Consider the following 20699-nt stretch of genomic DNA (forward strand, 5'->3'; position numbering starts at 1 on the left):
TGTTAAGTGAGGTGGTGCAGCTGTTGCAAGGGACACAGCAGTCCTTCAAACGTGGAGATATCGGTTGAAAAAAATGCATGTGTGTCAATGCAGACAGCATTCATCGGTGTCCTCAACAATTGCTCATTGGGAAAATTTGTTACATTCCTACAAACATGAAAATAGCCGCTCCCTTCCCAAATGCCACTCCACTCCATCCTAGCAGAGAAAGAACTTCAAAATAATCGGAGCAGTAAACCTTAAACAAATAAGCCTATGGGTTTCTCTTTTAAATGCAAACTTACAGTGGCTCCATGCCAGAGTCTATATTTCTTAGAAAAACTCTATCACTGGCATAAATGAAAGAGGCAGCTTGATTTGTGGTCAGAGTAGTTTCCATTCTACTTCCACTGTAACAAATGTATTAATTCAGCTCAGACTTCCTCCTTCTGGCAGCCCTTTTGCTGTAAAAAGAGAAATTAGAAGTTCCAGCCAAATACCATACCTTGAACTGACCCACCTCAATACATAAACACTTTTACAACATGTTTATTCAGGTGTAGCACTTGAAATTGGTTTAAGATGTTTCCAGTGACAGAGAGCACAGCAAAAGAAAAAAAGAAAAACAGAACTGAGAAACTTGACTGTGATGGGCTAGAATAACTGGCAATCTGTTCTTTAAATTTTGGATTTTTTTTTTTTCCTATCCTGGAACACAACATAAAAAGTATTTGTTGAGCTTTGAGTTTGATGTTTTAATGAAGTGTTAATTTAACAGGAACGAAATTTTTTACTTGTATACATGGATAACTGTAGAAATCATTTTTAATAGATGATCTTTCTAATATTGAAATAGGTTGCCACACGATGCACAAATGGAATACAATAAAATCAATTTTCTATTCATTACAACACACTGACCCTTTTCTCATTAAATAAGCAGTGAGCCCAAAGTTCCAAATTTCTTTGGTTTATAAGAGGGTACCTTTTGTAATTATTTGAAAGACTTTCAATATTTTGATTTTTATCTCTGGAGAAAGAAGATTGCTCTCAAGATTTACACTTTGAAAACTATAAAGATGTGTGTGTGTATGTGTGACAAATACGGATTTCTTGGTCTTTACAAAGGGGGATATTGTGTGTGAGGCAAAGTCCCCTTCAAACAAACGTGAACTCCTTTTAAAATAACTTTTGATATTATTAAGTTTCCTCTTGGTTTCCTTTCCACTTCAGCAATGAGGTGACTATTAAGATTCCATAAGTTAATACTTTCTCAGTGGGTCTTGATCTTGAGCCACACCATGGAAGCATTATTTGGCCTTCTCCTTCAGACACATTACACCTCCACTGATGATGTTGACTGAACCTTTTGAATAGGGCTGAACAGTCGCTCTCCTTAGAAGTGCTAAAGAAATCCAGACTCTATTGCAGGTATTAAAAGTAGGGAATCTTTCATAAAGTCTATTTAACAACGCTGACTTTTATTATTAAAGATACAGGATAATTTAGATACTGCAAATATATCAGTAAAGAAACCTATCTAAACCATTGTGATTTAGGAAAACCATTATATACGTAGACGTGTATTACAGTGGTTTCATTTTTCAAAGCTGATCCTTATTTTTGACTTCTCATTAGAAAACGTAGGTAGGAAACAACAAGGTCCTGCTGTACAGCACATGGAACTATGCTCAACACCCTGTGATAAACCATGATGGTAGAGAATATGAAAAAGAATATATACGTAAATATATACATTATATACTATATATGCTAAGTTACTTCAGTCGTGTCCGACTCTGTGTGACCCCATGGACTGCAGCCTATCAGGCTCCTCCATCTATGGGACTCTCCAGACAAGAAATATAAAGAAAATATATATATAACTGAAAAAATAAAAATATAAAAGAATACAAACTGGAAATAAAAATGACCTGGGTAAATAAAAAGAGTAATAAAATGGTGATAAGGGACACCAGCTTGGAATCCAAGCTTAATCATTTTAGGATTCAGACAAGTCTAGGCATAGCTAGAAGAACATGGGTAAGCTTAATTCACCAGGCATATATTTGGAAGAGAATAGAAAGACTTAAAGGGAGAGAACTCATTGTAAGGAAAAGGTGAACCCCTAGAGTACAAATTCAGAATAATGTCCCAGTGAGTATAAGGAAGCAGGGATTTTGAGTCTGTAACTCAGTCTTCCTTCTGGCCTTGCTCCAATGTTTGCAGGATTAATTCCTTAAGAACCAAGGGGATACACGGAAATCTAACAGACCTATTTTTACCCAAAGCTCCTATAAAATCCTGAGAGAGCAAGGGAGCCCTACTTTGGCGTTTGGTTAATGATGTAACACAAGTGATGGCCAAAGATTCTTCCTACATTAGAAAAGTTGTTTCCAAGTAGCTCCACACTGGTACAAGACGGTAGCCCCAGGATATAGGTGGGTTCAGATGATCTACTATAAGAGCATCAGCTTCAGAGAGTTCCAACAGTTCAGAGGTGAGCCAAGCAGCAATCTGATGGCTTTGGAGGTTTTAAGGTAGATCCAAAACTGTCCCAAAGTGAGGGGCAGGGCAAGTGATGGGAATAAACAGTCCTAGAACAGGAAGACACTTTCTTTACGTCATATCCATGTCCTGATCTTGTTCACTGGAAAGAGGAAATTTCCGGGCAGGGTGAGAGCAAGAAAGGGAGAAGAACTTGATTGTTGGGATTTGTTCCAGTTTAAAATCACTTGGAATCTCCCACGCAAATGGGGGAGGAGATAGAAAAGCTTCTCTGAAGGATATATCAGCATTTCAGGGATTTCACTGATGGCAACTGGACCCAAAGGAACATGGTACCCAATTATCCCAGGTTTAAGTATCACAGAATTCTTGGATTATAAAATAAAAAGGGTGATGAGGACAAATATGGGAGTCCAGAGTTATCATCTTTCACATTTGAACAAAGAATGCCCGTTAAATCTTTCCATGAGAATTTTTTTAGAACTATTCCTGTTTTGACCATCTTGCTTTCATTCCAAAATTGCTGTACAGTATCAAGGGAAGAGAAAGAATTTGAGAAGTGAATATTGGCACATTTCTCAGTTTTATTAACTGCAAAATGAATAAAGATGGAATTAGGATAGTATCTTCTAAGGAAATAATTATTCTTTTCACACAAGAATCAACAGGAAAGTATGTGATGCTGGAGCTTTAACCTACACGTTTTGCCATAACTGAAGGTAAAGATTCAAGATTTCCGGATTTGCTCCCCTGATCTGCATGACTTTATATAAGTCCTGGGTGTCAGAGTATTGTATTCATGTCTGCCTCTGAACACAACTATTTAAAGTTTAAAATCATGGAGAAGGTACATTGGCAAACCAAGGATCCATCCCCAACTGATTCATTTTGTATTTCAGACTGTTTTTTGGGGGGAAAATGTGACTTTCAAAATGTTTATTTCTTTAAAAACAGGGTTATTAAAGGAGCCTCTGACATAAAACAGCTCTTTAGAGACATGTTGATGTTATAAGGATAAGTGGTTCCAAATATGAGCATTCAGTTTCCCTCCAGAATACACAATTTGAAAAACATTCATTTGAGGATTTATCAGAGCCCAAACATTGATATCACTCTAAGATGTTAGCATAAATTCCACTTTTTTTTTCTCCCCCTATAAACCCACAGTAATTGAATGCTTAACCCAAAACACCTGTGATGAAACTTGTGCACAAATTACCTATTCTTCACTTCAGAAGAGCTCACAGCATCTGCTGTGGGCTAGTTCACAGAAAAATCACTGCCCTGTTTCTCATTCACATACTCTCTTGCTCTTTGCTTAGTTTCAATCTGTGATTAAATTTGATTTTGGTGCTCTTAAATTATAGTTCCCTGGCTCTAAATTATACTGGAATTGTACCTTTTTTAGAAACAGATGATTTAAAATGTGCAGAATTCTCTACCAGGCATATAGACTAAATCATTTTTATATCAGATTTTAAGGAATGTGGGGGAGATAGAATTTTGTCTACTTAAATTTCATATACATTTTAACTCAGTGAAATCTTAAACTAAGCAATTTTTAATCTAGCTATGAATTTCAACTGTGTTATAACTTGATGAAAAATTTGCAGTTTCTATTTTTATAGTAAAAGCACAGACCTATTGCCAGATATTTGAAGTATCATAAAAAGAATTTTACATTCATGCTCAGAATTTTCCTGTTGTGAAGATGGTTTACATTGCCTTGTAATCTCAAACAAAAACAAGGAAAAGCTGGGATTTTAAACTATTTCAGTGATACTGAAAACTCCCAGTAATGTGGTATTGGTAAATTATATATATTCTTGAACTTCAGAGTGCAAGGTGGTTAGAATTTTTAGTGATTCTTCATGGTGATTCTGAGCTTCTATTTAACACTATTTAGCAAGCCAGGCGCTTCGTGCAATCCCTTTGCTATACCTAAATTTAAAAGAGTAAATTAAAAATAACTACTTCATCTTATATTAAGTATTATATATCAGCAATTATATATATATATGTTCATTACTAGAAAGTGTCAACAACAAAAGAATGGTCACATGTAATACGTGTGCAAATAAGGAAAGAATTCTGTGGCTGATGATAAAGACGAAAATATAACATTGGAGGTATGACGTCCACAGAGGACAGCTGGGGACCAGCTCCTGAGGAGCCCACATGAGCTGGGGTTGAGTTATACCGGCAGACAAGAAATGCGGTTGCAATTTTTGGTAACATTGCAATGGAAGAAATTCATTTTCCTCTAGGATTGGGATATGTGAAGGATAGAGAAGTTTGAAGGAGGAAAAGATTTTTTAGGCAGTTTCAATTCTTTGTGAAAAGTTTGTGGAAGGAATCGTTATCATCTACCATCTGAGAAAATCATGGAGATGAGAAAAGAAATTGGGATGCTTGGTTAGAAATATGGGTATCATGGCTCAAGGCAAGATAGAAGGAAACTCAAACAGCTGAGACCTGCAGTTCAAGAGGCTTCTGGAGGGGGGCCGGGGCAGAAGGAAGAAAGGAAGAGAAACATAAAGGAGCAGGGCCAGAGGTTTGTGCCTCATGGGGGAAGCTTTCCAGAATGCGCAAATGTTTTATTGCGCTTAGGGTGGGACTGAGTGATGGAAAAGGATTAGTCTCCTTCCAGGGACATTGTCTGAAACACAGCGACTCACCGTCTCAGGCAGGTCCAGTCTCACAAATGCTTTTTACTGAGGCTCTCTTTTCAGCTAGTGGAAATATGAATCTCAAACTAGGAATTGTAGTTTACCTTCACATAAGCACTTACTTTTTAATAGCTCTTCTCTTTATATATAGAGCCTTTCCCCTGGGGCCCTAAGAGTTTTACAGACATCATCTGTCACACGCCCCCAAAAGCTTGGTTACAGTTGGCCTTACAGGTCTCATTTATTTTAAGAAAGCAGAAACATTCTTTTCACAAAACCATGGGAAGAGTGAATTATTTTTAGTATCTTTTCCAGTTCTTATGTGACTTTTTGAAATAAGAAATGTGTACACACACATGCACTTCTTTCCTTTAAAATCACAGGAGAGTTCAATAAAACTATAATGAAAGCAGGATTTCAGCAGAAATCAACCAAAAAGTTTTTAAAAACTATATATTACTACGTGTTAAGATATCAGTGAAGAAAAGCTTTTAGACGTCAAGCTCGTTTGGGTTTGTTTCATAGCACTGAAATTAATTTCAGACGCTGAATTTTATCTGTAGTGGATGAAAGTGGTCTTTGCAATGAACTTAATGCAGTTACTTGGGAAATTTATGAGTCTCTAAAGGAAACATTCTTTTTTACCAGCTTATATGACAGATTATGCAAAAAGAACTTTTATCATACAGAAAAACATAGTTCATTAAATGTTTGACCTTCCCTTTCAATTTGATACATGAACCTATGAAATGATCATAAGCTACTTCTAGAAGCCTTAGAATAGTGCAGGACTACCAAAATGCAAGAGAAATAAATCATTCTGACACTTAATAAAAAGAAAGAGTGAAAGGAGCAAAAGATACTTTCCAAAATACACATAGTGAGGGCCTGATACTGAATACCTAATGTATATACCATGATAAGTGTCTACTTTTTGTCAAAAAAGAAAAAAATGGAGTTAAGATATTTGGGACTTAGTTTAATCCTTCACATATGATGGTTGGATCACTAACCATTCTTTTGAGTGAAGAAAAGTAGAGCCTTACTTACTTACACATAAGGGACCAAGTGAGACCTCATGATTCCATGGTGGCCCCCAGAGCAAAAGCATCCTACTGAGCCGTCTAGAAGCTAAATAACAGGTACTTCCCAGGTGTTTACCTATTGGTCCTCTCGAGTCAGAAACACACCTGAACTGTCATGCTTCTCTCATTTTATCACCTCACAGAGAAATCATGTGAGTACCTCCACTCATAAATAGTGCTGATACCCGAAAGTCACAACCAGGAAGCCTTTCAGAGGGGTCAGGGAAACTGGGTATTGAGGAGAGGAGCTGATTCAACCTTTTTGCAGTAAAAGAGAAAGCAGTAGCTGCCATATTGACACTCGGTAATTCAACGGTTGTTTTACACACAATGTCTTATGTATTCTTTCCAGTAAAATAATGATTACACTTTTTAAAGGAAGAAATGAAGGTCAGAGAAGGGTCATGTTTTTAAGTCACCCCTGCCCACTCTATCCCTTTCAGCACACAGAGTTCCCTTTTGTTAGAGATTCTTTAGGGCTAATGCCTTCCTCTTGGGTCTCTGATCCCCACCTTGAGAAGACTGGAGGAAATCCAAACATCTCCTGGGTCTGGCAGTGACATCTACATTGCATCTATCAAGGATGCCGTGCTAGTTGCTGGTTTTGTGAAGTTTAAGGTAGAGGACAGGGACGCCTGGCGTGCTGAAGTCCACGGTATCACAAAGAGTCAGATACAACTTGGCAACTGAACAACAACAACATCAAGGGGAAGACCACTCAACACTTCCTCTACCCACAACAACACAGGTGCCCCCCTACCGCTTTCCATTCCCTTCAAATTAAAACTTGACAAGTTTAACTACAGAGAAATTATAACCCATGTGTAAGGATTAGGGACTTGTAATCTTCCTATTGAAGCATCTTCCCTCTAATTTCAAGTTTTGATCCTCACTTACAATACACACTGTTGACTTAGGTGGGTGATGCTTTAGTTTGTTATGATTTTCCTTTATTCCTGTGAGTGAGCCAAAGTTTAGCCAAATCGCCAGTGACTGTTGATGCCTTTCATGGACTAAGAGCGCTCTCTTCTTCCTAAGCTCATGAACTCTTTATTGCCAAATTCAGACTTAAATTGAAGAAAGTAAGGAAAACCGCTAGACCATTCAGGTATGACCTAAATCAAATCCCTTCCAATTATACAATGGAAGTAACAAATAGATTCAAGGGATTAGATCTGATAGAGTGCCTGAGAACTATGGACCTGTTTGTGACATTGTACAGGAGGCAGTGATTAAGACCATCCCCAAGAAAAAGAAATGAAAAAAGGCAAAATGGTTGTCTGGTGAGGCCTTACAAATAGCTGAGAAAAGAAAAAGGGCAAAGGAGAAAAAGAAAGATATACCCATTTGAATGCAGAGTTCCAAAGAATAGCAAGGAGAGATAAGAAAGCCTTCCTCAGTGATCAATGCCAAGAAATAGAGGAAAACAATAGAATGAGAAAGACTAGAGATCTACTCAAGAAAATTAGAGATACCAAGAGAACATTTCAGGCAAAGATGAGCACAATAAAGGACAGAAATGATATGCACCTAACCTAAGCAGAAGTTATTAAGAAAAGGTGGCAAGAATACACAGAAGAACTATACAGAAAAGATCTTCATGACCCAGATAATCACAATGGTGTGATCACTCACCTAGAGCCAGACGTCCTGGAATGTGAAGTCAAGTGGGCCTCCTTAGGAAGCATCACTATGACCAAAGCTAGTGGAGGTGATGGAATTCCAGTTGAGCTATTTCAAATCCTAAAAGATCATGCTGTGAAAGTGCAGCACTCAATATGTCAGCAAATTTGGAAAACTCAGCAGCGGCCACAGGACTGGAAAAGGTCAGTATTCACTCCAATCCCAAAGAAAGGCAATGCCAAAGAATGTTCAAACCACGGCACAATTGCTCTCATCTCACACACTAGCAAACTAATGCTCAAAATTCTCCAAGCCAAGTTTCAATAGTACATGAGCCAGGAACTTCCAGATGTTCAAGGTGGATTTAGAAATATTGGAATATTTTGGAAATATTGAAGTTGGGAGGAGAAGGGGACGACAGAGGATGAAATGGTTGGATGGTATCACCGACCCAACGGACGTGAGTTTGAGTAAGCTCCAGGAGTCGGTGATGGACAGGGAAGCCTGGAGTGCTGCAGTCCATGGGATTGCAAAGAGTCGGACATGACTGAGTGACTGAACTAATTATCTAACTTCTTCCCACTGTACTCCATACTCAAGATGTAAAACCAGCATTGCCCTTATTCTGCAATATGTCTTTAAGAAATGCATTCAACAATGTTCAACTTATAGGGGAAAGAACAATGGAAGAGACAGAGTTAACTTCTGTGCACGATGAGAATAGGGTAATCTCATATTCTTCATGCCCCTAAATGAAATATTACCATGAAAATATTCACCCTTCAGATCATCAGTCAAAGCAGAATTAGAGTGTAGAAAAACTGGAGTATGTTCCTGACCTTGGCATTTGTTTGGCAAGATGGGTGCTCCATAGTTACTGTTTTGAATTAGGGAAAATCAAAACCAGGAGTACAGATGTCGCCAAACACTTCCATTTCCCTTTTCATTAAGGGAAATCTAAAAAATGGTAAAATACCTCTTTCACCAGGTAGCGAAGCAGCACTAACTCCTGTTTGATTTCAAAACTATTTTTCATGTGTGTTTCTGAGTTTGATGCTAAAATTTGGATAAGTAAATGATGTTTCCAAGTGGCTCTTATTCAGATATAAACATACTATAAAATAAAACAAATAAGTTGATTTAAATTTTGGTTTTAAAACACTATATACATAGTGGACATAAAACACCACAATCAAGATTTTCCATTTATTACTGAATATATACTACAGTCAAATCTATTTTTAAAGAAAAGCTATTTTCCCTCTACTGATCATTAGACAAAACTCAACTAGGCTATGGAGGCTCATTTCAGATGCCAACTAAATAAAAATGTAATAATAGAGTTAGCAAAATAGATATTTAAAAAGAAACCAGCAGCATGAGTTGTTATATCCAAAAGAACTAAGGGATGTGCAATTTACATTGAAACAATTTTGTTCAAAATATCATGTTTTTAGAAAAGCTTTTATGGCTAACCCAGTGTAACTCTTAGAAAGCAAAGCTAAGCACACTGACAAATTAAAAATGTGATTCACTGCCAGATACTTTGGTTTCTTCAATTTTGGGGGAAAATTTTATCCCAATTTGTTGCTCCCCATAATATAATTCAGGGAATCCTCTTTAGGACTGGAATAATAACAGGTCACCATCAGCCTAGATGCTGGGAAGAGAATTGGTGAGGTAAGACACAGGACGAATTTCATACTGAAATTTTGCAAATAATTAATAAACGGTGGAAACTGCATGCTTGACTGACCTCAAGTGAGTTCATTGCACCGTGATTGAAACTACAAACTTGGGTACCCGTTGAGACTTAATAAAGGATGATGGGAAAACAGACCTGAGGATTCCATGATGGGAAGTTTGGACTAAGGGTACAAAAACAGAAGGAGAGGAAACGAGGAGTGGGAGGGAGAACCTAGAAAAATACATTAGTGAGCAACCCAGGGCACAAAGAAAAGGAGACGTCTGTTATCAAAATAAAGAAATGAAATTTGACTAAATTTAATTACATGTTGAAGCTGATCACTGGCAGAAAAAGTTACATTTTCTTTTTTTCAATCTACAAATTATCAAGTTAACAGTAACTATGTATGGAGCTATAAGAAATATTGAAGTAGATAGATTTTAAAAAACAAAAAAATGGCCAAAAATGCAGTTATCTTTTGTCGGTCAGATCACAGTTAGATTCCAGGCAGACAATATAAAACCCAAAGGTAATTCCCAACAATCCAACATAAAGGTCAATTTTGTCCCATAACAAACATGATTAATCCACTGTTCTGTTTGGAAATTATAAAAATGCATTGTTTTTCAGTTTGGAATTTATATAAAATTCATCTCATTTGTGAGAGTCATAGTATGTAAGGTCTGACTTGGAAGACGAATCATTTTTAGATTCATGGGCAAGATTCTTGAGCTTTGTAAGACTCTTTCTTCGTGTGCAAAATGAGAAAATAGTGAAAATAAAGCCGACATTCCATTTAAAAATCTCACTAAATGGGCTGACATCTAGCACCTTCTCAGGAAATGTTAGTTTCCATAAGTTATTAAAACTATGTTGGTTGACCACCACAGCAAATACATGGTTTGAATGCTTATTTTATATGAGCTACAGATGTACCTAGGAAATAAAACCGGAATTGATCATGAAAACTAAAAAAATACAAAATATTAGTATGGAATTATTCAACACACTGACAAAATCAGATTATTAAAAAGCAGTTCTTTGCATAGACAGAAAACGTTTTACTAGGTTGAGTCAATTTGAAAATACATAAAGTATAGTTTATAAAAATAGTATATGACTAAGAAGAGAATTAATAAGATGTTAGGTTGAACAAGGTAGAAATTTAACAGTGTTTCAATGTTTCTGTTTAGTTACCCTAGCCATGAAAGGCATATTGATGATTTTGCTCATTTTTATGCAGTGGGAAAAGAGCAAAAATCTAAAGCCAGGAAAGATTTATGTTCTCTGATGTGTTTAAGACATAACACAAGTTAGAAAATCCATAGGTCACAGCTTACATGGGTTTGGAAAATTAACAAATACTGATCTTAAACCCCAAAGGAAATCTATGTCATATTTATTTTTAGTAGAAATCTAGTCATTTTTGCCATAAAGATACAGAAAAAAAATCTTCTCAATGGAAACTCTTCTAAATCATTCACACGAATTGACCTAGGCAGTTGTTTTGTTTAGCTATCTTCTAAATCTCACTTTGGCTTGATTTATTAAAAAAAAAAAATTGAAAAATGACATATTGCCATAGATGTATTTATGCTTTAATGTTTTAAAATTTATAGAAATAGAAGCCTTTTTAAAATGTTTCGGAGAAATTTAGGTTTCCATTGTGGCACTTAAAGAAAAAATATAATCCTACTCAATGCTGTAATAAGAGCCCTCTAGATACTTTAATAATTATAGACTTTCAACTGTGAGCTTATCTGGTCCTTCACATGATTAGCTGGGAATCTGTTTATGCCAAAGTATCCCCCCTCTTTGCATATACACACACATTTACCCCAAAAGACAGTTCATGGGATATCTAACATTTATTACCCTTTACCTATTTCTCCATCTCTGACTTTATATAATATCTTGAGTTTTGTTTTGAATGGAACTATTTGATACTAGACACCTTAAGGTGGTATATATCTATTTACTATACCCTCTCTGAATATAATATTTATATATGTATCATGCTAAAAGTATAAATATATGCTTATAAAGTGCAGTTATCTGAGAAATTATCTCAGGAGATATAATAATCCCTAGACAAAGGTCAAATAAACAGTGAATTCTCCTAGTCACATGAACTCACTCCTTCATGATACAAACAATTCCATAGCCATTAACACCCAGGTCTTGGGGCACTTTTTTTAATCTAATGCCTTCAACCTGCCCTTTTTCACACACGGATTTAATTTCTGAACTAAGGGGAAATTTTAATTTTACTTCTTCATTGCATTTAAGTTTTTGAAGATTCCTTGACTAACCATAGTGGCTCAGGTAGTAAAATCTGCCTGCAATGCAGGAGACCTGGGTTAGATCCCTTGATTGGGAAGATCCCCTGGAGGAGGCCATGGCAACCCACTCCAGTATTCTTGCCTGGAGAGTCCCCATGGACAGAGGAGCCTGACAGGCTACAGTTGATGGGGTCGCAAAGAGTCAGACACAACTGAGCGACTAAGCACACACACAGGCATTCCTTGACTATCTTCCTAATTTATTCTTAAATGTTCATCCTAAAGTCAAGCAAGTATGCTCTAATTATCCTCAACAGTAAACAGTACATAAAGAACCACTTCATTTATAGTCATATTTACTGAAAACAAATCATAGGACTCTATGTTCCTTTTTCCTATTAGAACATTTAGCAAGATATGTGATTCTTACATTTTCTTGGAAGTAGACAGAAACCAATTGTCATCACTATAAATTCAGCAGCAGGGAAGCATATGGTTTTATGAACAAAAATGACTTAATTGCTTTAAAATGTCAAGTTCAGATAAGGGAAAAGCTATTATCAAATCTCAAAATGTTTAAGAGATCTTCTGATAAGGGGAAATACCTCAACTTTCTGAAGTGAGATGCATAATAGTGAGAAACTGTAGTCAAAACAGCAGGACAAAAAGAAAAATATCACACATGATCTCTGAATTTCTTCTGCTACTTATTAGCACCATGTCAGCTGATAGTCAGATTAAGCACCCATATAGATCATCTGACCCTTAACACAGATAGATAGTCATTGACAACACAGGGGCTTAATTTGGAAAATTTCCCCCTGAAGTACAAAAGATTGTGTTAGGGAATCCAGGGATAGCTCAGCAAACTTATTTAATCAGATACTTGCATTGAAAAGAAACAGATTCCAGGACTTACTAACTTTAAGCAGATATCACATTTAGAACGCCACATCTCTCTCAGACAGACATGCTCACATTTAATAAAAGGAAAAGAATGCCACATTTGCTTAATGTATGGTGACATGAAAACTTTAGATACTAGAATAGATTTTTCTAATTACGAGTACATATTCTTTAATTCAAAATATATCATGGAATTTTTGCAAAATCTAATTTTTTAAGATAACACATTAAGAAGACCTCACAAATACTGCAATTTTGGAAAAGAAAAATTTATCAGTATGTTAAATTACTCTACACCTAAGAAGCGACAATAGAAATAAGCAACCCATTCATATTTTTGGAGAAACAAATGGAATCCCATTTCTTATCTGTGTAAGTGTGGCAGCTATCAATTTCCAGGAATGAAACCTAAAATTTCCACAAGTGAAGAGTAGAGAGCATGGTGAAAACTTGGGTAATAAAAGTTTGAAAAATACGCACTTTCAATTTAATTGCACTAACTCAAGACCTTTTTTATAGTTTGAATAATTATGTTGGTGAAAATAAAAGAGGATTAAATTGTTGGTGTTTTTAGAAAAGCTCTGATGCTGTTTAGTTGCCAAGTCGTGTTTGACTCTCTGGGACTCCATGAACTACAGAAAGCCATGTAGTATCCTTCATGGAGTATCCCTGTCCTTCACTATCTCCTGGAGTTTGCTCAGACTCATGTCCATTGAGTTAATGATGCCATCCAACCATCTTATCCTCTGTCACTCCCTTCTCCTCTTGCCCTCAATCTTTCCCAGCATCAGGGTCTTTTCCGGTGAATCGGCTCTTCACATCAGGTGGCCCAAGTATTGAAGCTTCAATGTCAGCTTCAGTCCTTCCAATGAATATGCAGGGTTAATATCCTTTAGGATTGACTGATTGGATCTCCTTGCTGTCCAAGGGACTCTCAAGAGTCTTCTCCAACACCACAGTTCGAAAGCATCAATTATTGAACACTCAGCCTTCTCTACATGGAATAGAGAAATTTCTGTGTACCAACAAGCAGGAAAAACAGTCTTCCTAGGTGGCACAAGAAAGGGAAGAGACACGGGTTTGATCCCTGGGTCAGGAAGGTCCCCTGGAGAGGGAAACGGCAACCCACTCCAGTGTTCTTGCCCGGAAAATTCCAAGCACAGAGGAGCCTGGCAGGCCTGGGCTCTCTGCATGGGGTTGCAAACAGTCAAACAAGACTGAGCACACAGTAAGCAGAAAAAAAATGTTTTAAGCCATGACTTTACCCCTTTACGATGTCTGGGAATTACAGCTGCTAACAAATATGGGTTATAACCTGAGAAAGCAACAATTTCAAGAGTTCGTTTCCTTGACTTTCAGAGAGGTCTTCTATGATGTTTTTCCAATCAATGCATAGAGTATCTTCAGTTTTCTGATTTTCTTAATGGAAAATATTATTTATGTAGTGGGGATTTTATACAATTTGCTAAAAATTTTAACACATTAGGAGCTCTTGGGCCCAACTCTTCAACAAAGACAACCAGCGTGTTTTAATCATGTGTTCTATGACCATTAAAATACTGTTTGTAATTCAACTGTCTTTGAAAGAAGCCATATTGATGTGCAAGGTTTGTTAATAGTTTTATGAAGGGTTATGAAGCCAAATGATAGTAATTTACACTGATGTATCTCTGGGCTGAAATTTTTTTCTTATAGTTATATAGGTCAGCCTTTTCAGCCTTTAATCAATTATGCTTGTACAATACACATTACCCTATAACACAGTTGTTTCCCTTATATTCATTGATGTAACTAGTTATTTCCCAAATAACTATATTATTTTTTATTAAGAATTAAATTGTTGACTCTTAAAGCTATCATATTAAGTATTAATAACTTGATATTTTCTGATGCCTATGAAGACCTAGCCAATATAAGCATTCAATTGATCATGGCACATATCACTGAATGTTCATTTCTGTTGGATTCATACCCTAGATCTGAATGTACTTAAAAGCTTCCGACCAATAATCATTATGTTAACCGAAGTTATTAGACATGCACCTAATACACTATGCTTCCAACTCAAGATTTAAGAACATATGTCAATAATCTTGGGGCTTCCCTTGTGGCTCAGACAGTAAAGAATCCTCCTGCAATGCAGCCTCTCTCCAGTGGACTATAATTTGTGAATTCATCTGAAACCCTATTAAATCATCTGTAAAATCTCCACAATAAAAGAACTGACCCTAAATTAAAACAGTGTCATGTGGAGTAAGTCTTTGTGTATTTTCTCATCCAATTCAACCCAGAGATTTTTTTCTTGTCGTACCATGTTTCAGGTACTATTGCCTAATATAATTGTGCACCAGTCTTGAAAGTTGTTACCATTTCACTCATTTAGCTAATGCTATGGCTAAAATGTAAAATAGTTTGTCAGAGCCAAGATTTTAATCTAGTTTTCCTAATGATCTCTTTCTAGAATTTGTATTTCCAGAATGGAGCTTTCTACTTTGTTTATCCTCCTTATTTAAACTAAGTATCAAAACCTTAAAATCTAAGTTATCATTAAAAAGCCTATAAATTTCTTTATATTATATTAAACATTATAATGAATCTAATTTGATAGTTTCATACCTCTGAAATTTTCTTGCCCTTGATTTAGCTACAAAATTTACTAAAACTTTGAAATCCCTGACTTAAAATCTGATTTTTTACCTTGATACACTTGGAAATTATGCCACAAACTTTGTTCAAAGAAAAACGGATTTTAGAGTCTTATTTTTTTTAAAGAACCTTATACTGTTTCTTGGACATTAAACAATACTCTGACAGAACAACATTTTGATGACTTGAATACAAATGAATCAGAAACATACGGATTGAATTTTCCTTGACACATAAGTGGGTTTGAATAGAAAGGAAAAAGTCATTGGCAAAATTTACCCTGAGTATTGCCAAACCTAAAACGTCTGAAAACATAGGATTTTTAAAAAGACATTCTAATGGTCCCCAAAATACTATCTTTGTTTTCCATCTTTAAATTATTCTATAAACCCAAATTTGAAAAAAAAAAAAAGAATTAATTTACTTGGAAGGCTTAAACTATATAAAGCATCAAACAATGGAAAATTATAGTGTTTGCAGAGAAAACCCAAGTCTTAAAAGCTAGAGTAAATTGCTCTCTGGATAATAAACTCTGTGTACATACACATTTGTCTATGCGTTTGCATATGTGCGTGAGTATGTACATATTTATATATGTAAATGATCATAATTACTGCAGATTTACTAGCAATTTTAATAAAGATCTAACAAGGCATGCAATTAATGTATCTTTATAAATCAGGGAACTGAAAATCTTAAATTTTAAGATAAATCTAAACCTACTCATTTCCTGCTAAAAAACACAAAGAGAGAGTAACTATTTTACCAGGTTATTGACTACTATGAGAGAGTGTTCGAGAATTCTGAAACTGATTTAGCACAATTGGTACAACCACTTGTATGGAATTTCTAAATTTTGCTGTTAAGAAGTAGCAGTGTTTCTTTTCCATTTGCTTGCTCATATGTTTGCTTTGTTTAGCTGAAACAGACATATGGAACTCAGGGAATTTTCTTCTGCCTGAAAAAAATCAATAGAATATCCTTAAACTCTCCTGCCAAATCCATGGCAGTTCATTTATCAAATTACTAAAGAGAATATTTTACAAACTGACATACTTTCCACATGTCCTCTGAGGAATCATGATGTTACTTTTGATTTCAACAGTCTTTTGATTTCCAAAATATATTTAGGCTTCTTAGCTGTTTTTTCTTTGTGAAAGCAGAATAAACAAAATTTAACAATCCGTATCAGTGATTTCCTCCTCACTTTAAGATTGAAGCAGTTTTAACTACTGTACTGTGGTTTGTGGTATAAAGTTGTCCTGTGTTAAACCAAAATTGTTTGGTTAATAATCAACCCAAATTTATAGTTTGGAATTTCTTCTTAAGAGTAACATGTTCATGTATGTAGAATAGATAAACAACAAGGTCCTATTATATGGCACAGGGAACTGTATTCAATATCATGTAATAAACCAAAATGGGAAAGAAAATGAAAAAGCATATTTATATAACTGTAACAATTTACTGCACACCAGAAACAAACACACTGTAAATCCACTATACTTCAACTTAAAAAAAAAAAAAAAAAGAATAACATGTTCAAGGACAGGTGGTCTGCAAGAATCTTTTCCTTCACAAATTCATTCAGTGATCCTTCAGAACATGTTTTTAATACCTACAACCTGCACAGTACCAAATACCAACGGTACCACTGTGAGCCAGAAATACACATCTAGGATCTTAGGAAACAGATATTCAAATATGTAATCATGAAAGTGTTACTCTGATTGATTAAAGCAGCAAGTCTAGTTCTTCAGTGACTTGTGGTCAAGCTACAAGAATATAGACATAAATGTCACAGCTTGTCCATAACTGATCTCCCAGTCATTTTCATAAAGTAACAGCACTTGCAACCGTAGAAATACATGAAAGCTGTTCTAGCCTAGTCTGGACTTCTGGTTTTTCTGAAGGATACCATGCCATTTTGCCATTCTACGTGTTTACTCACACTGTTTCCTCATCCAGGAACTAACTCACTCCTCCTTCCTTACACCACCTCCACTCCCTCCTCATCTTCATTTCTTGAAATCTTAGCCAAGTGACTGAGCCCAGAAAAGTCACCTGGGCCATGGTGCTTTTCGCTCCATTTGCACTTAACCATCTCTCTCACATTTTCCTGTAGTGTCTTGATTGTATTACTATTTTTAGGATTTAAGGCACTTTATTCGTTCTAAAGTAACTACAAATGTCTATCTCCCAGTTCATAGTCTCATTAACACTTTGCCTTTATTTATTTTTTTACTTTTTGGCTGTGTCACACAGTGTGTGGGATCTTAGTTCCCCAAGTAGGGAATCAAACCCTTGGCCCCTGCGTTAGAAGTTTGTAGTTTTAACCACAGGACTGCCAGGACGTTCCCAACACTTTGTCTTGCATGTCTAGGCACTGGAAGATTTTGTGCCGAACAAATCAATAAATGAATAATAGTCAGCAAAAGCATTTGAAAGCTGACTCGGACTTTCCTGAGCTTCATGTTTTTATGATTTCCAATTACTTTGCTGAGAAGTAAACATATTCAGAATCCGTTATTGCAAATAAAAGATGCCTGTCTAATCCGTTTGAAGCAATATTCCAATAGCAATATTCCAATAGAACACTGAAAACATCAGCAGTGATGAGGGAGCAGTAAGCTGGGGCATCTGGTTATCTATGTTTACAGAAGCATGCCACAAGCCTAGTTTCCATGATGCTGTAGTTAATAAAACGAAGATGACCCCAGAGGGTCACTTGCTTTCCCAGGGCCATATATGCTCTAATGGCTGGTTAAAATCTGTTAAGTGTTTAAAAGTTAAGTATCGTTTAAATACAAAAGGCCAGGTTGCCTAGCATATTTAATCCTTTTAACATTTTTGTATCAGACGATATTAAAAAATCAAAGAAAAGCAACAAAACGCGATCTCAAGCCTAACTTTTAAATAAAGAATTTGGAAACCTTTGAAATAAGTTAAATGTTAGTTTATTTTAGGCTCCAAAAAAGACCCATAAATAATATGAGTCATTTAAAGTAAAATTACTCCTAAAATATAAGAGAAATCAATCAAAGGAAAAGGATAAACAAAATATAAAGTAGTTCTCAAAGGAAAGGATAAATTGGAAGCAAGAAAGAACTAAACAGTTTAGAGTGTAAAGGAAAGAGAACAAACAGAAGAGAAGAAGTAAAAAAAATAGAGGAGAAATTTCAGAATTTTCTGGTTGAGAGGGAAGGGTGAGGAAGTTAAAAAGAAACAGGGGTCATATTTCACAGATCTCCTGAGTTTTGTTTAGTTAGACATTTCAGCATATCTCCAAGGAAAAGACTGGGGGAAGCACATACCACTAATTTAATTTTTCTTCTTTGGACCACATACCAGGGAAGAGACTCCTGGCTCAGCCCCTCCGGGCACATTTCCCTGTCACATTTCTGACCATAAATGTAGAATAGTTGAGCACTGTAAAAATTTAAGGGAGATTATTTAGATGTATGCCTTTCTGTCTACATTTACAGTGACTGAACTCTGAAAATCTTTAATGATAGTCTCAAAGCCATTATGGAAAATATCCTATAATTCAAAATATTTTAATTGCTTATGAAAATTTAAAACGTCAGCAATGTAATTAAAATCTATGAAAAAGTCTGGATTGGGAGGGGTTGGGAGCAGATGTCTCAACTGGTCTGTAACACTTTCAATAAGAGCCTTCCTTTTCTAGCTCAAGATCTGAGGCACGTGAAATGTTCAGTAGACAAACTCTGGAATATATTTGATTTGTGTCTGTCAACCTCACTCCACATACGCAATCTTTGGAGTAACAGCACTGGGCATGGTCTGATTCTCAGGCTACAAATCTGGTTTTAGGTAAAACAATGTTACCATGAAGTCCAATTGCATCAGTAATGATCCACCTTGAAAAAGACCCAGGGCAGACCTAACAACTTCTACTTCACTCAGCAGTTTATTAAGCAAGGTTTTAGTGTAACAGAGCAAGGAGAAAGGACGGAGACAGATTCTAGGGCTGATGTTTCTATTGCTGGATCCTGCAAAAAACTAAAGACAGTAAACTAAAATAGGGCACATTCTCTAATAAATCATCACTTTTAAAACCACCCTCTGCAGCCATGATCTTACTATTTTCGGGTGTGGAGCAAAAGCATAAGTTAGGCCCACTTGGTAGACTTCTGAATATTTTGAAAGTACTGATCAAGGTAACAAATCATTAAACGATGTTTTATCCTCCTGTTGCGGCAAATATAATTTTAAATGACCTGGAAGCCTAGATTTGAATTTAAAATTTTAGACTCTGAGTGATCAAAGGTGAACAAAGCCTTGCACTCCCTGACCTCTTTATCAACAGGCCAAAATTCTTCTCATCACTTTGTGAACTCTCTTTTGTTTGCCCAAAATGCCTGCCCTCCAGTTTCTTCGGCAATCACGTTTTCCTTAACGTTATGATTGCAGCTAGAATTTTCTCACTGTTTGACACTCAGCATGTAGCAACATGCACTCAGTGATGTTACATGCGGACTACTTCTGCCTCACTCAGTTGCAAGCCTCAGGAAGCCACCTCTACACTTGCTCACCATTTTATCTCCAGCATTAAGACAAGCACATAGCACATCCTTATTCAACGAGTACTTCTGAGCATAAAAATAACTTCTGAAGCTTCTCAGAAAAGATTTCCTATAGACCTGTGCACTAAGAATGCCACCTGCCGTATCAGTAAATAGAGGTCGTTGCAGAATCAAGCCATCCCATTACAGCGGCCCCGATGAGCCCTGAGGGAACTCAGGGGGGGAAACAGGATGCCTCCCTATCAAACTATCAGCCGCCACAGCCACCCCACCCTCACAGCAGTGCACCTGAGGAGCTTCAGATAAGAAAGTACAGGATACTGCCCCCCGCCGACCACCACCGATAGCTGATGTGGATATCAGAGGAATGATTTCAATGAACCCAGACCCTTGCATCGTCCCATACATAGAAAAGCACTAAATTCACTAACTTGAGATGTCTTGCTTTCTTTAATTAACAGTAATCCCTTGATGTTCCAACTATGTGGTCTTTGTTGTAAAAAAATCTCTGTATATCCTGGCTCCCCCTTTACCTCTTTAGAGCAGTCCCTTAGTCATATAAGGATGAGATGGTTGGATGGCATCACTGACTCAATGGACCTGAGTTTGAGTAAACTCCGGGAGTTGGTGACAGACAGGGAGGCCTGGCGTGCTGCGGTCCATGGGGTCGCAAACAGTCAGACACGCCTGAGCGACTGAACTTGAACTGAACTTAGTCATATAAGAGGCTGCATCCCAGGCCTAAGTCCTCGGTTTTGTCCACCAAG

The 20699-nt window shown here is 36.5% G+C and overlaps 1 protein-coding gene across 1 annotated transcript in view; it reads right to left on the reverse strand.

Moving 5' to 3' along the window:
• The window catches only part of BMP5 (bone morphogenetic protein 5), a 140400-nt gene that overhangs the window by 23379 nt on the left and 96322 nt on the right, over positions 1-20699 (reverse strand). The gene's annotated exons all lie outside the window — the stretch shown is intronic.

Source organism: Capra hircus, chromosome 23 (genome assembly GCF_001704415.2).
Source record: "Capra hircus breed San Clemente chromosome 23, ASM170441v1, whole genome shotgun sequence".
In the NCBI taxonomy this organism is placed as follows: domain Eukaryota; kingdom Metazoa; phylum Chordata; class Mammalia; order Artiodactyla; family Bovidae; genus Capra; species Capra hircus.